At 42.1% G+C, this 16,467-nt stretch overlaps 1 protein-coding gene across 2 annotated transcripts in view; it reads left to right on the forward strand.

The window, feature by feature from the left end:
* Positions 1-6,716: 6,716 nt before the first annotated feature.
* FAR2 (fatty acyl-CoA reductase 2) overlaps positions 6,717-16,467 on the forward strand; it is a 152,592-nt gene continuing 142,841 nt past the window's right edge. Inside the window, exon 1 of one of the 2 annotated variants that reach the window (XM_065034192.1) lies at positions 6,717-6,942. The gene's annotated coding sequence lies outside the window, so the exon portion shown is untranslated. Of the gene's footprint in view, positions 6,943-7,015; positions 7,490-16,467 lie in introns of those variants that run through there. The other variant, XM_005510514.4, reaches the window with a different exon arrangement.

The following is a 16,467-nucleotide window of genomic DNA, read 5'->3' on the forward strand; positions in this document are numbered from 1 at the left end:
TTGCATCTTGCTGTTGGCTTCCTTTATTTGATTCTCTGTGTTAGTCACATATCTAGGCTACCTAGATGCCATTGCATTGAATTGGGTGATGGCTCCATCACAGCCAAAGACTTCCCTGTCTAAATATACCACTTATGTACACTTGCCTTCATCTTCATCATTGTTGCGCTTCCGAATCTGGAACTACTAAGCACATCCAGTATATCACTGCTGGTTAAACCATCTTCTCTTTGCTCTGTGTGGCTTTCTCATAGCTGGGCTTGGTCTTGCTTGCCAGTGCATGGTGGCCTTACACAGTAAGCCCTTTTGTAATGGAATAATGCTTCATCCCTAAGGGTGCGGGCAGAATGATATAATATTCTGTAGTAATTATATGAACAAACTGTGTTTGTGTTTTCTTTAGATTAGTTGCCAAGGTATCAGACACTTTTTCTAGTATTGTCAGGGAATATTTGGTAGTCCGTATCATTACCTAAATATCAGTAGGGAATAATGAACAGACTGATCTCATATCTTACTCACATAAAGAACTGAGTGCATTCAGAAAATCTAGTGTACATTTCTGACTTTCTGCAAAATACCACTAGGTGTCCTCTCATAGTAACTTTATTCCTGTAAGATATATCCTATTGTATTCAGGGATGTGAACATCCAACAAATGGAAAAAGTGTTAGAAATGCATACCACAGAACTGAGGTTTGGCTTGATTTCTGTAAGGTTTTTGAAGTTCAGTTTCATTTCTGAAACACAAGAAACATTGAAGCGTTGTCAGCTCGTATTTCTGTGCAGCATCAATCTGATTTCCAGATCATACTATTTTGGAAAAAGCTCAAAAGAATTTTGGGAAATAATAAAAAATATGCTATAGCAGAAAACTACTGATGTGTCTGTCACCTGGAGATTTACAGATTTACAGATCAGCCAATCAAGAAACAATGTATTCCACCTTTGGACCCCTATTAAAAAAACAAATGATTACAATACAAACATTGTAAGTTCTGTGGTTTTAAAAGCAGGATTAAGGCTCATGTGACAAGAAGCCTATTTCTGGCTGGTATCAATCACTTTCTATGAAGTGGCTTGATAATTTGTGATGTAAGGCACTTCAGACATGTAGAGCATAATTTGACCTGAAAAGTTATTTCACTCTTTGTAGCACTATGACGTTTTGCTGCTGGTTATTCAGTATTCATTGCTGACACGGAATCAGCAAAAAAATAGCAGCTAATTTCAGTCAAAGAATCATAGAATCATTTGGGTTGGAAAAGACTTTTAAGAGGACCAACTCCTACTGTTAACCTAACACTACCCAGTCCGCCAATAAACTATGTGTCTAAGTGCCACATCTAGATATTTTTTAAATACCGCGAGGGGTGGTGACACAACCACTTCCTTGGGCAGCCTGTTCCAATGCCTGACAACCCTTCCAATTAAGACGTTTTTCCTAATATCCAGTCTGAACCTTCCTTGGTGCAACTTGAGGCCATTTCGTCTCATCTTATTGCTTGTTACTTGGGAAAAGAGACCAACGCCCACCTTGCTACAACCTCATTTCAGGTAGATGTAGACAGTGATAAGGTCTCCCCTCAGCCTCCTTTTCTCCAGGTGAAACAGCCCCAGTTCCCTCAGTCATTCCTCATAAGACTTTGCTCTAGTCCTCTCACCAGATTCATTGCCCTTCTCTGAACTCTCTCCAGCACCTCAGTATCATTCTTGTAGAGAGGGGCCCAAAAGCGAACACAGTGCTTGATGTGAGGCCTCACCAGTGCCAAGTACAGGGGGATGATCTAAGTGCTGGCTCCTGCACTTGGGTCACAACAAGCCCATGCAATGCTACAGTCTTGGGGAAGAGTGGCTGGAAAGCTGCCTGGAGGAGAAGAATCTGGGGGTCTTGATCAATAGGCAGGTGAACATGAGCCAGCAGCATGCCCAGGTGGCCAAGAAGGCCAACAACATCCTCGCCTGTATCAGGAATAGCATGGCCAGCAGGAATGTACTGTGGCACATTAGTCTGACCTTCTCAAATTTCTGATTTCCTCAAAACTTTGTAACCTTTAAATTTCTGTTCTTGTACTAGTAGGATTCTTTTTGAAAACCAACATTTGTCTTTATTTTTTTTATATTTTACTCAACAACTTGATGTTTTCTCTGTCTACTCAGGTATTATGACCACATGACGAAGTTGTAAGTGGGTTAGATTACTATTATTTAGGAAATCAACCTGTTCACAGTGTCTTGGCAGCTTTCTATTGCATAGCTATGATTTTCCTTCATCATAAATACCAGGCCTGAACTAAATTCAATCAGGCTGACAGGTGACAAGATCTGTTAATATCATATTCTTACTTTCAAACATAAATTGTAAGCTTAATTTTTAAGTTTCTTCTCAGAGTCCCTAATCTTCACCTGTACCTTGGAGAAGGCTAATACATTACTGGGCAGGGGGGGGGAAAGGCAAAATATAGATGCTTTGTATTAAGAAAATAGAACTAACATTAATTAATCCTATCTCTGTCCAAAGGAAAAAAATGTGCTAAATATATATCAGTAGCAAAATTATCTAAAAACACTTGTTTGTAATATGTGACAATTAATCTTCTGTTTGGAGTTTGACTCATTTATTCATTTATTGCTTTTTAGATGTCTGTTACTTCATTGATCAGAATTTTAGGATTTGTCTAAAAGTTTATTTAAAAAACACATCTCCCATTATGTTTTGGTTTGCTTCACTCACTTGATGTACCTTATGAAATCATACAAACACTTCATTTTGAAAAGACCTTTGAGATCATCAAGTGCAACTGCAAAGGTGGGCTGGGGTATAGTGCTGGGTGTGCAAACTTTGAAGATTAGCTGACATATCCTGGCTCAGCGTGGGTAGGAAAGAGGGACTGTGCATCTGTGTGACTGCTGTCACATACGCAGAGCTGGGACACCCAGCAACACAGATCACAACTCTGACCTAATAAAAATGGTATTAGAAGCACTCTGAAAACTGATGGGATGATAGGTTTGTGTAATGTGTGCGCTTACTGGCAATGTTGTAACCGTGGGTCTTATAAAATTTGCAGAAGATACAACCTGTCCAAATCCAGAGTAACAATCATATTTGAAAAAAGATTAGAGGGCAACTGATCTGCTAAGTCAGAAATATCATAGCTGTGTACTGGAACCCATAGAGATAGCAGGTGTTCATTTAGTATTTGGTTGCTAAAGAAGCATTACGTAAAAGAAATGTCAATCTAGTATCTCAGATCAATGAAGCTGGGCAGCCATAAGTAGGAGTGAGGTGGCTGGTTAAAATTATTTTAATAAAGACATTATTTTCTGGCATCATCACACAGGGCTTAGAATAAACTTATCAATTAATAGTTTGATTTTTACTTTTGGTTTTTTTTTTTTCTTTCATTCCCATAGGCCTCCACCCACCATTAGGATTTTCATGACAGCTTAACTATCTTTGTGTTGCTCTGCAGTTGGTTTTATAAATGTGGTCTTGAAGCAAGTGATCCTGCTAGCTGCATTTCAGAATCAACATCTGAATAAACCATATATTATCAAAATGCAAGTGAAAGAAAAGTGTAGGATCATATTTTACCTAAAATCAGCTCCTCTCAGAAATTCCCATCCAGTGTTGCAATGATAACAGGGCAACTTCAGACTTGAAGCAACATAAATATCATAGCTCCAGCTGCAACTTTTTAAAGCTTCAGGTAGAAATTTCTGGAGGGAAAAGTGAGGTTAATTTGTTTTTTATGTTTTCTGATATACAGGGTGTTTCAAAATGATGGACTCAGTTGCAAAACAGTAGTGATTTCAAACTGGCTCCATCTTTTTGAAACACCCTGTGTTTCTTTTGCCCTCTGAATGCTTAACGAAAAATGACTTCTTTGCTCGGAGAACCTCACCAAGATTGAATTGCCCTCATTGGCAATAATTCAGAGGAACACTGACATCTAGGAAACAGTCAAAAAAGCTTATATTTTAATAAAATAAAAACAAAACAACAAAAGCATTGGTGCCCAAGAGTGAGTTTTGAAGACCTGCAGCATGAGTTTCCCACTGTATCAAAGTATTTGCAGTCCTCTTCAGAGTGAACTGCAGATGTTTTGAATCTATACTGTCCTGATGCTGTTCATCCTTGTCCAACTTATCCTAAAAAAAAGCACTTATTTTCTGAACACTTCCACAAGACTTCAGACAGATTATTATTGCATCTGGATAGTGCATGTGAAACAACCCTATTGGAGACCTTGACATGCTCTCTTGGTGTTCTTTGCTCTAGTCAGAAATATAGGCTGTTTCAAAAAGATGGACCCAGTTTGAAATCTCTGTATCTCTGCAACCATGAACCACCCATGAATGAAACTCCTACCTCTTGAAAGGGCAGGGCATAGAGTTTCAAATGATTACTGTTAGATGCCTCTTCCAGTGCACAAACAGCCCCTCTCCTCAGTCATTCGTAAGGTGGTGATGCTGCAAAACAAGGTGTTTTGCATTCTGCAATTCAGAAAAACTAATTGCCGTGCCTCGTGTATTTCAACAGCATTTTGGCATTGATCTGCCAATGTCAAAGAACATTCACCATTGGTACTGACAATTTGAGGAAACAGGGTGCTTATGAGCAAGAGCACAGGGCAACCACACACATCAGAGGAAAACATGAGAAGAAATCTGTATCAAACATGACCAGAAAATTGAGTTTGAAATAATTATTTCAGGCATGGCCTTTTAAGCTTTTGGTTAAAAAGATTCTCCACAGTCAGCTGGGAAAGCTCATTTATGAACCTAACGAGCTCATGCTGAAATGTGGTACATGAGGGAATGCACATGTGCATTGCCTTTAACTTCTCCCAGATGTTCCTTCAGGAGATGGTCTTGCTTGGTATAGGTGTGTGACTATGACAGCAGCACCAGCCTCTGTAAATTGTTTTTTTATACTGCAAATTTCTTGCTGGCTGCCTTTCTTCCTTCTCTCCATATTACACCAGTAAAAGGGAATCAGCAGAGCTGTATCAGTTAGGATTGGGTAAAGGCCTGGCCTAAAAAGGGAATGGGCAACCTTCCTTAAGCAGTTTTACATCAAATTGTTTAATGGTAGTTTGGTGTAAACATTAACTTTCCTACTTTTATGTCTTCCTTATACTGTTTTAGATGGAAGTTCAGGTGTATGCATTCTCTAGCAGGGTCAAGCTCACACCTCATCGTTGTGATATTGTCTAAAGTCCAAGCCTTGAAAGAGCTCTTTCTCCAGTTCAATTAGTGGTGGAATTAAGAGGGTTGTTCAAGAAAGAACGATGCAGGCTGATCTCATTTCTCCCCGAGGGCAGAGGACCCTGGAGAGTCTACATTTTTTGTGACGTGCTTCTTTATCTAGCTAAAAGGCATTTTTTCAGCCAAGCCTCTGGACTTCCCCCAGCCCTTGACACATTCGAGAGCTGCAGTACTACCTTCATTTCATCAGTTCAAAGGGTAGCCTGCTCAGGTTGGCACTGTTTTAATGATTCTTGTGTCTTCATTTCCTTAATCAAATTGTCCTTCCAAGTTTTTTCTAGAGATTTCTGGGAAGCTATCATGAACTGTCTCTGATAGGCTACCCGTTTAATATCCTAATTGGCTTTGTTATTGAACTGTTCTTCAGGTCTGCCTGCTTTTTCAAAACTTCACAAAGGAATTTCTGTGGGCTCCTTTATTTGAATGTAGTTTTGTCTCCCATCCAATGTCTTTTGAAAGAGTTTCTGCAAAACCTGATGCTTATCAAGCTCTCTATTCAGTGTCCTGAAAGATAATGCCATCAATAGTTCTCTCTGATTCTGTGCTTCCCAGAAATTTTCCTTCTGGTTCTTTTTCAGACTTTGAACAAAGCTACCCCAAATTTTGTGTTCTGTTAACTCACATCTTTGTCTACTTGTTCCCCATTTTGGTGCCAAGTAGTCACCTTCAGCTGATAGTTTTGAGGTAGGTTTTTTTTCAGGTTAGACAGAGGCCTGACCAGTCTGTCAAGGCAGGTGTTTGTGTTAAAGAATAGAACTTTTATGGTCTACGTTGATCTTAGACCCCTATCATCACGTTAACAGTAGTGGAACTTGTACTTTAAGGACACTACCTAGAATGAGGTAAATATGCAAAGTTTTTGGAGACTCCTAGGCTTTGGAGTCTAGTCTTAGGCTTTAACTAGTGGCGCCCAGGTGTGCAGACAGAGGCAGGCGCCTGTAGCCTTTAAGCTTCTCAAGGAGCTAGAGGCTGGGGAACAGTAACCATGTGTGTGGTACCTGATCCCTTTGTGTGTGAGGTTCTGTTGACAGCTCTGATACCATTTCAGTCATCAGTGGAATTCTTACGCATCCTGTCTGGGTCTGGGGCTGGCTTTTTTTCAGTTCTAATGACCTGAAGACAGTAATTAGATAAACGTAACCTTGCAAAATTAATACTTGTACATACTCAAAGTGTAATAAGAGTAGGAATGCTGCACATCTCTTTTTTTTTTTTTCCTAATGTTCCTAAGATAATTTATGTAATTAATTTAATATGCCGATTTTATAACTGTTTCTGTGCACAACATTCTTCCTGGTCATTTTCAACACACATATAATTTCTGCTTTAAGCTGGAGAGAAGGAGGTGTAGTAACCTTGGAGGACACCCGAGGGACCACTTGCCCTGCCCCTTCGTCACGGATTTAGAAAGCTTTCGATTGCCCCGTTCCCCGGCCGCCTCCTTTCACCTCCAGGACGCTTGCAGGGGCTACAGCCCAGCTCTGTTTCCCGCAGCCCCCAGCTGCCCGCTCACGCCCAGCGCTGCCGCTCTCCCTGGCAGGCGGAGGAGGCGGGGGGGACGAGGGCAGGGAAGGGACTCGGGGAGGTGCTGAGGAGCCGCCGCCGCTCGTCCCCAGCGCCCCGGGAGCCTGGAGGCGGCCGTGCCGGGAGAGGAGCCCCGCCACCCCGGTAAGGAGAGGACAACTCCGGGAAGGAGCCTTTTCTCCCCTGCTCTTCTGACTTCCTCCAAGGGCTGCTGCGGCGTGCCTGGGCAGCCTGCGGCACAGCTAACGGGGGGAACGGGGGAGCAGGGGAGGCAGGCTGCGCAAGGAGGGGGCAGCGAAAAGTGGCTTTGCCTCACTGCTGCTTGGGCGATGCCGGCAGCGGTGGGGACCGGCGAAGAAGGGGCGGCTTGAGGCGGAGCAGAGACGGGGCCCAGTTCTGCCGGGGATGGCCACTCTCCCCCACCCCCGGTGTGCTTGGCGTGCCTAGCGGCTTCTGCTGCAGAGCTACGCCGCTTGCTATTTAGCCTGAGCTCGGCCCAACGGAAGCAGGGCCGGGCAAGGCGGAGAAGAGGAGCCGAGCCTGCTCTGCATCCCCAGGCAGGCAGCCTCCTCTCCGAGTAGGCGCGGCCGCAGCCGCTCGGTGAGAGAGGCGGCAGAGGGAGCAGAGCAGAGCCGCTGCTTCTTCTTCCCCGGGCCGGATATATAGTATCAGATCCAGAGAGGGAAGAGAGGTTTGTAATTTTTTTGTTTGTTTGTTTGTTTGTTTAAATTTTCTTTCCTTCCCCCTCCCCCCTTTTTATTTGCCGGGACTTGCTTGTCTGCTAGGGAAGGTGGGGGCAACGTTTTGAAATAAGAATTGGTCGGAAAAGCGGTAATTGAAGGTAACAACTCTCTGGGAGACACTGAGGGGAAGCGAAAAAAAAACCCAAAACCCATAAATGTGGGTGAGGAGGAGGAAGCGATGCTGTGGGATGATGTTGCTCTGGAAGCGAGAAAGGCGGCATGGGAGCCGGCCGAGGGCGGCGGGGCCGGGCCAGCTGCAACGCCCGCGGCTGCCGCGGTGGCGGGAGGCTCCGCCGGGGCTGGGCCGGGTCGCGCAGGGCAAGCACCGCGACCCGGGGACAAGCAGCCCCGACCCAGCGCGGCGGGGCAACGGGGAGCCGTGCGGAGCCGGCCCGGGGCGGACGAACAGGGCTGGGCCAGACCCCCGGCGCTGGGCGGTGCCCCAGGGGGAGCGCAGCCGGTGATTCGGCTTCTCCTTGGGAAAGTTCAAGCGGGAGTGCAATCCTGGAAATGAGAAGGGGAGTGTGGTGACCGTCTCCTGCTGTGTTTGACAGCAGGGTTTGCTGCGGGTACTCCGGGTAGGGGTAATCTTCAGTTCGATGCTATGAAGAAAAAAAAAGAAGAAAAAAAAAAAGGAAGATCTAATATAATTATATAATTTTAGGGGGGGCTTTGCTTTTTGTTTTCCCTGCTATTAGGCCTATATGTTTTGGTGGTGCTTTTTTTTTTTTTTTCCTTAGAGTGTAGTATTAGACAGCAATAGAGTTTTAGTCATATGAGAAAGGCTCCTTGTTCTGTTTCCTGACTGGCAAATTACCAGATACCCCTGCTACCCACTCACCCATATGGCACCACAAAGATTTAACCCAAATTTTGTTACATGACCCTGTAAGGTTATCCTCGATTTTCTAGAAAATAAAGACACGTGACCTTGTCTTGTCTTATACAGTCCTTTACAGTAATGTTGGTACTCAGAACATTTTGCTTGTATATGTTTGCATTGGAGCCTTTTAAGAGCATAACTAGAGAGGAATAACTAACAGCAGACCGTTATCTTGCAGTGGGAAGCAGTGTAACTAAATGGGAGCTGATTTATCCAGATGTATTTCACTCTAAATTCAGTCAAAATATTAGTTTTGCATTTTTTTTTTTTTTAGACTGAAATTTTGCTTTTTGTGAAGGTCATTGTTAGGTTAGAAAAATGTACTCAGAAATCCCCATCTGCTCCAATTCTGTTTTGTTTGAATTTGTATTAAAATAATTGTAAAATTGAAATATTAGGTGATCCCAAAGATGTAATAAAATGTGTGGCCTTTCAGAAGCTTTTAATACCATAGCTCATATTGCTTTGGCATGTTACTTCAGAGTGTAACTTCCTGTGTGTGCTGGCATTGTGGGTACCTTCGTCTCCACTTGATGAGAAGCTGATGGCAGTTCGAAGATCTGCTACTGTAGTTTGCTTTCATTTACATCTACTGTATAAAAACATCATTGTTTCCTGCTTACCTATAGTGTTCTTGAATAGGAAAATGCAAGTTCTGCTCATTACTGTATACTGTACTCATCTTCTCTTTAAAGTAACCACATAGTTTAAAAATGGCATTGGTAGTTGCTATAGAGAAGTTGTAAAATCATTGTTATAATGTACCGCTTCAATCTCCAGTCCTATTGTGGTCTCTCCCTTTGATAAACTACCATTTTGTAGAAGCAATGTTTTAAACCATTTCCTCTGTGTTTTGGAGTGTTTGTCTAAGTGAAAGTCACTGTGAACTTCAATACGTAAGTAATGAGAATAGAAAATTTTGGAGAAGAGAGATGCATTCACTCAAAGGTATCTGCATTAAATGTGAAGCAATAACAGATTTAGGCCAGCCTTTTGCTATATTTAGAGGATGTTTGAGGCTGCATCTGATACTGTAACAAAGCTGCAAATTCCTCAGTTCTGCCAATTTGGGTTTCAATTCCAGTCCCTATTAAGGCTTGTTTAGATTAGTGGTGGGTAAATGTAGTTATAAAACATCTTGAACACTATGTAAGAAAAGCGTGAGTAAACAAAACCCATAGCATGTCAGCTGGCAAAACAAACAGAAGTAACTAGAGAGAGACTGACAGAAAAGTAGTAGACAATGGGCTGTTAACAGAGGCACAGTTTGCAGCTCTGTTAGAGGCTGCTTTCACTGATAAACTTCCCATACTTTCCTGAAAGTCAGTTCAGATCTGAAAGACCTGGATCCCAGGTGGGTGGGAGGTCAGGTGGAGGAGTTTGGGGAGTTGAGTAGGGGTGTTGGCATGGAGAACATAGGTAATGATGGGGCAGTAGGATTGTGGCAGGCAATAAAGGTAATATGACAGAAGGCACAGAGATTGCCATTTGGTCTGCATGGTACAGTAGAGGAACACGAATGAGCAGCCTATGTCTTCATAAAGACATCCACTCCTGATTTCAAGTCCTGTGGCAAAGTGTAGATCCTTGCTACACGGGTGCAATCTGCAACACTAGACTGTCACTGTAATAAACTTCCTTTATTTTTCCCTCTTACATTCTACGTAGGAAGCTCCTACTTCTGATCAATATGCCAGTTTTATTTTTCCCCAATAACAGGTAATTTGTGTCTATACAAGGGGCAGATCATGTGAATGAGGGCGTAGGGAAGAAGAAGAAAAAAATAAATGTTTTGAAATGGGAAAGGGAAGAGAGACCCATTTTAATGTGGTGATACCACAGATCTGAGTAGTTCGTGGAAGCTGAAGGGCCATGGGAAGTAACATAGTGGGGTTGGGGAAACTGTACTGATGAGTGCTCAGCTCATCTGGGTAATATTTCTTATTATATTGTTTGGTTTTGTTGTGTTTGTAATAAAATGTTTGGGATAATTGCTGCAGGCGATAATGTTAGCATTGTTTTGTAGATGCATTATTATCTCATTATTACTACTAAAAAGTATAGCATTCTTGTTCCCTAAGGGTCCTGGGTCCACAAAGGAGGCTTAAGGAATGAAAGTTTGAATGTTGCAATGCTCTCCAATTAAATTAGCACTAAGTTGTTAGTGGTAGGTCATGGAAAGAGTTAGGCATCTCCAGACATCTCCAGACTAGAAATAAGTAAAATGTGAAGCATGTTTCCTTCCCTGGCACCACAAGCTCTTACACAATAGCAGTCCCGGAGCTGTTTATCTGTATTAACGTGAATCTGTGCTGGGTATAACCAAAACTTGCATCTCTGCATGGAGCTATTCAGCAGTCATTTTAATTTGCCACAAATGTGGGCCCCTGCCAAAGATCAGCCTGTCTGCCTCACCTCTGGCTACATATTCCTGACCTCTTGCTTGTGCTGGTACTACAACTTGTGGCCAAATGCAAATCCAGTCTTGTTGTTGCTGTTGGCCTGGTTTTCAGTTGGATGAGTTCCTGGGTCTGACTCAATGCATGACTAAAATGCACTGAGGAGTCGGCAGAGATGTACAGTTCAGGAAGAGCAGGCTGGTCCTCATCACACTCATTTGGAGTCCCATTTGGACCAGATTAAAATTATGATGAACCTGCAGCCTAATGAGCTTGCTTAGTGCCATGTTAACACTTCTGCATGGCTTCCAGATTGGCTTTGGCTTGTATCCGGCTGATTTGGAGAGTGAGGAGGGGTACCTGTCTTTCACCAGTCACATGTGTAGACATACTCTTCAAGGGTCTGATGAACTGAGTGAAAGAAGAAACTTGGAGGTTGAAAGGTTTTCTAAAAATTCCTGCATTCTTGAAAGAGATGATGCTTTACTCTGGCATGCTATAAAATTACCTCCCTCTGCTCAGGATGTAGAGCTCTTAATTTAAGTTTGGGATCAACTCTGCCACTGACCTGATAACCTCACCACCACTGCTTCTAAGTCCGTCTATCCTGTATTTAAGTTGTATACAGCTTCACCTGCAGTCTCTGGTTTTTTGTTCTGCATTTGCCCATGGCCTGTGCTGACAAAGCCCAGGTTTGTGCTGCAAGTTCTTTATTGCAATGATGATACTGACAACAGCAATTTCTCAGCACAGGATGTTCATAGCCATAGGGAGCACTCATGGGGGAGCATTTCTCTAGTTTGCCCTCTCTTGTGAGGTCTACTGGACTTCTGTGAATTAGTCCTTGTGGACTGCTGTGTAGTGCCACCGTGGGTCACCATGCACTAGTAGCATCTCATCCCTCTTTATATACAACCACGTCTGGCAAAAGTTTGGCTTCATTTGTTATAAGAGCAAAGACTGTACTACAGTGGATGCTATGTCTTTTATTATATTTTTTCCATGCAATTTTTGAATGGTAAGCCATTCTCATGGGTAAGCCAAACTCATGGGTTTTTTAGTACCATCTGAGGAAGACATTTTATCTTTTATTTTTTTTGTTTGTGGTGTTGTTTTTTTTGTTTGTTTGGGGTTTTTTTGTTGTTGTTTTAATTGTCATCTAAATAGTGCTTTCAGGCTTCCTTTGGAAAATGTAGTTGTCTTTGAGTAATACACAGTGTTAAAATATTAGCTAATTAGGTCTTTACACTGTGAAATAGTCAATAGTAGAATCTTGTGTGTAGGCAAATAAGTAATGTTCTATTGGTAATTATTAGAAACTGGAAATCCCCTCTTCCTCAAATCTGTCTGCATTTGTTTTTGTTAAAGCATGAGGCATACTGAAGGTTTAGCAAAATAGCTGTAATTTGACCGTAATTGTGTTCAGTTCTAAGCTATCTTTTACAAGAGTTGCTTGTATGTCTGTTTCTCTTTGTGTGTACCCATGCTGAGGCAGTTTCTAGAGACTGCAAATTATGTAGGACTCTGTTCTTTCACCCATGCTTACAGAAAAACATACCTTAAGCCACAAAGACACCCAATTGTGTTTAACTCCAATGTTTTCTCCTTGCTTAAAGTAATTGTGGAACTGCTATGTCCATAAGAGATGCATATTATAGTTTTTCCTCATACTTCATTTCATTTTTTAACCCATTATGCCAGTATTCATCACCTGTACCAGTTTTAGGAAGCCATAAGTTGCCCTGTGGTGTTAATAGAACCAATACAAAATTTAATGACTGGTTAATGCATGCATGTAAGAATTGTCACAAATCTGGATGCTTACAATTTGATTTCTAAGGATTTCTTTCACCCTTGCTGTTTCAGCAGTGTAATTCCTACAATACACCTTAGTAAATCCTGAGTGAGGGATTCTTAATTTAGTCACAAAATACCTAGGTATTAACAGAGCATAGCAATCTTCTAAAAGGCTCTTTTATGTTGGGGTACCATGGAGTTAACGATGGGCTATACAAATGGGCTTGATAGTAGCCAAAGGTGGTACCATTTAATGATTCATTGGTGGTATTTGAAATTGCCTGAGTCATCTTTATAGGTGTACTGTGATATCTCAAAAGGCAGTTACAACTGATTTAACTAGTGATGTGCTGTTGCAGTGTACAGAAAGCAACAGCCTGAAGCTCGCACTGTTTTGTCAGTAGTGGGTCTTTGCTTCCTAAGTGCAAATAACAGTAACATGGAGAAGGTTGTAGCTGCAGCAATCTGCACCGTTTTGGCCATGTTCTTTCGAAATACACTTTTCAGTTATTACTCTCATTGATATGAAATATTTTTTTTTTTTGCCTGCTGTCTCTGTTTTGAGTAATTGTGCTTGTCTGAGATTTGCTTTACATTGCAGTATCACTCTATGACTAAGGACACAACGTTATTCACCACTTGTGAAAGTTTCTTTGGTTATGCAGGGTTGAAGCATCTGAGATGCCTCCTTCAGCACCAAGGCCTTCAGAAACAAGAGCTCATACTTTCAGCAGAGGTCTAAGGGAAGGCAGATGTTTGTGTCTGGCTTTAGCACTGAGACATTCAGTGGTGCTCTCTGTTAGATATCCTTAGATATCCCTACTTATGTCAGGAGTAACATGTTCAGAAGCAACTCCCAGAAGCAAAGTGGTCATAATCTGTGGTGAACAACCACAGTGCTGGACTAATGAAACCAGGAACTCTACCAGTCCTGTTCCTGGTTGGGACCAGCTAAGACAGAAGTGTTTTTGTTGCTCCTGTCAGGTGACAACCCAGCTGGTTAGCCAGTAGCAATGGCTTGTGATGGGCTTGGATTTTGCAGTGAGGCAGAAGCAGTTTAGAGTTGGGATGAAGGATGTAAGCATGTGAGCTTTGTCAGTCCTAACCTGGCTTTGTGGCAGCCAGGAAGGTCAGCTGCTGCTGGCTTTCTCAAGTGAGGCAAAGAAAGAAGAGAAGGAGAACCACTTTCTCTGCCAGTATCCTGTAGAGCAGCTAGGATAGCAGAGCCAGGGACTGCTGCAAATCTTTTCAAAACCATCTGCTTTTACCAGCTGTCATTGCTTATTCACAAACACAGTCTTATTAGGCATTAGTATTAAAAGTCTTTCTCTTTAAGTAGAAAAATAAATAAATTTATTCTGAAATTTCTCCATTATATGCCCACACCTCAATTAGGGGACTATAAAAGTGCTCTGTCATGAGAGAAAGGAGAGGAGAGGAGAAAGAGAGAGGGAAAAGGGCTTGTCTCCCCAACATAAACCACTTTTTGATGTTGTACGCATTCACGGTGCTGTCAATGGGACTTATTTTTGTTATCAGCTAGTCTGAAATGGATGACATGATTCTGTTAAAACCTAATTCTAAGGACAATCTTGAGGGTGAAATTTTGTCAAAGAAGGAGCCCTTAGCAAAACTTCTATTGCATACACTGACATCAGCTTATTCGTTGCTTCTAGCTTTAAGTCAAGAGGAACGTCACAGTCCAGGACTGCTTCTGGATTTCCTTTGGCTATTGAACTGAATGTCACTGCTGTGAAGCACCCAACTCCTTTGGCCCAAAATTTTATGAAGAGATTGAGACTGTTGGTCCCCAGGCAATTAATAAGACTCTCAAAGTCTCATGTATTCACATTTCTAAACTGAATGTGACAGACAGAATGACACCCTTAGTTAACCCTTGCTTTATCTAACTGCAGCTTCAGTGCTTTACTTCTGAACCTGCAGACTGCAAAGAAACAATTTGCTTGCTTTTCTGATGAAAGATCTGTTTATGCAAACCTGTAGCTCTGATAGTCATGTAGTCTAACATTGCATGCAGTAAATTCCACTTTATTCCTGTGACTGCAGCTGGAACATCTCAGCTTCGCTCTTTATGTGTCCTATGATCCTTTCTCTAGTAATGTACATTATTGTTTTGGTGTGGTTCTGCTTGTACTTGCCTATGGAGTCCTTCAGTTTGCAATCTGCAGGAATAAATGAAATCCCAGATCAAGACGTTACAGGCACTGAATGACACTGTCTTCTACCAGTGACCTCCTTCAAGATCCCATTGCTTCTGTCTTTATTAGATACTCCAGAGCAAACTGACTAAGCTAGTATGCTCCTAGCATGAAACAAAATGTCTTTGATCCCTTCTGGACATTTTTTGGGCCTGTATTTGTATCTGAAATAAACTTGGTGACACTGTTGTAGAGGAGAGGGCAAGGAGCCCAGAGGTACCAGGATGTTTATGTCATGCTCTGTCGTATGTATCAAAAGAACCACCAAATCTTGCACCTAGATGCAGTAGTCAAACCTGTCAGCCCTGGAAAACTTTCAGGGTTCTGCAGGTAACCAGTAACTTTTGCCATAACACTGTTTATGCTTAGTGACTTCTGCCTTGTTCCATGTAACCTGAAAGCAGCCTGTGGGTTTCTGCTATACTTGAATTCAAGGCTTCAGGGCATCCTAAATACTGTATTGATTTGGTGGGAAATGTTGTATCTTGATGTGTTTCTCAGCTAATATTTTTTTCATCTTCCCTATTTACTAATCATTGTGTTTTCTCTCAGGCATTTTGTTTTGTTTCTTTGCCTAGTTCTGTTGCTACTAAACTGAGAGAGACGATAAGAAGACTGTGTCCATAAAGACTGATTTCATGCCCGAGATGTGTCGCTTCACCTTCATTTTTGCCTTTCACTAACCCTTCATTGCTGCATAGCACCAGGCAAACTGCTAGCTGTGTGTTAATCCCAGAGGCTCAGGAAATAATTTAACCCATTTCTACCATGTTCTGAAGCTGTCTTGTATTTATGCTTAAAGGAGTGCTTCACAGGCAGCTGGCTCAAATCCTGCATGCTGCTGTTTGCCACAGGGTCCAAGCCAGTCGAATGCAGAGAAGAGATGTTCTGTTGCTGATATTGGAGTGCTCCATACATGGAGCATCGAGTGTTTTGGTCCAGCATTTTTTTCTGCTGCATATTTGTATTGGACCATATACAACTGCAATGGAAGCAGCTGTTCATCTGCAGAGGGTAACACTGAATTCTCTACCAGTTGAAAGCCTATTGCTTTGGCTAGCTCAAGGTTTTTCAAGAACTGATTAGGCATTGCTTACTGCTGACGAACTCACTCACAAAGAATTTCCAGCAAGCAATTCAGGGGTCAGACGAAATTGTATGCTTCCAAGATGATGTGATAACATCCCATGTTTAAAGATGCCATCTCTGAAATTTACCAACAGAGCTATACTATTGAACCAACTGCATATGCAAAACTAAACTCTGATCTGACAGCAAGGCAATAACAGCATACAGATGCATTAGCTTGGAGGGAGGGCCTTACTTCTCTGGTTCATCTCAGTAAACCTTTGCCTGTTACATTTATCACAGCTTTGGTTTCCATGTAATAAATGGTTGTATGTCAATAGCCATCTTTCTGCTGGTGAATCATAAACAGGCTGAAGGTGTATTATTACAGAACATTTTTCTGAAAGGCTGGATTTCCCCCAGACCAGGATGGTGACGTCTGTGGGAGGACAGGCTGGTTTGTGACTGCCTGTGCTTTGCTCTTGAAGTTATATATGATTTTAAATGTTAAATTTTCAATTCTACAGGTTATAGACTGGCACATCTAACTATCAGTAGTT

The sequence above is a fragment of the Columba livia genome, chromosome 1 (assembly GCF_036013475.1).
Source record: "Columba livia isolate bColLiv1 breed racing homer chromosome 1, bColLiv1.pat.W.v2, whole genome shotgun sequence".
Classification (NCBI taxonomy): Eukaryota; Metazoa; Chordata; class Aves; order Columbiformes; family Columbidae; genus Columba; species Columba livia.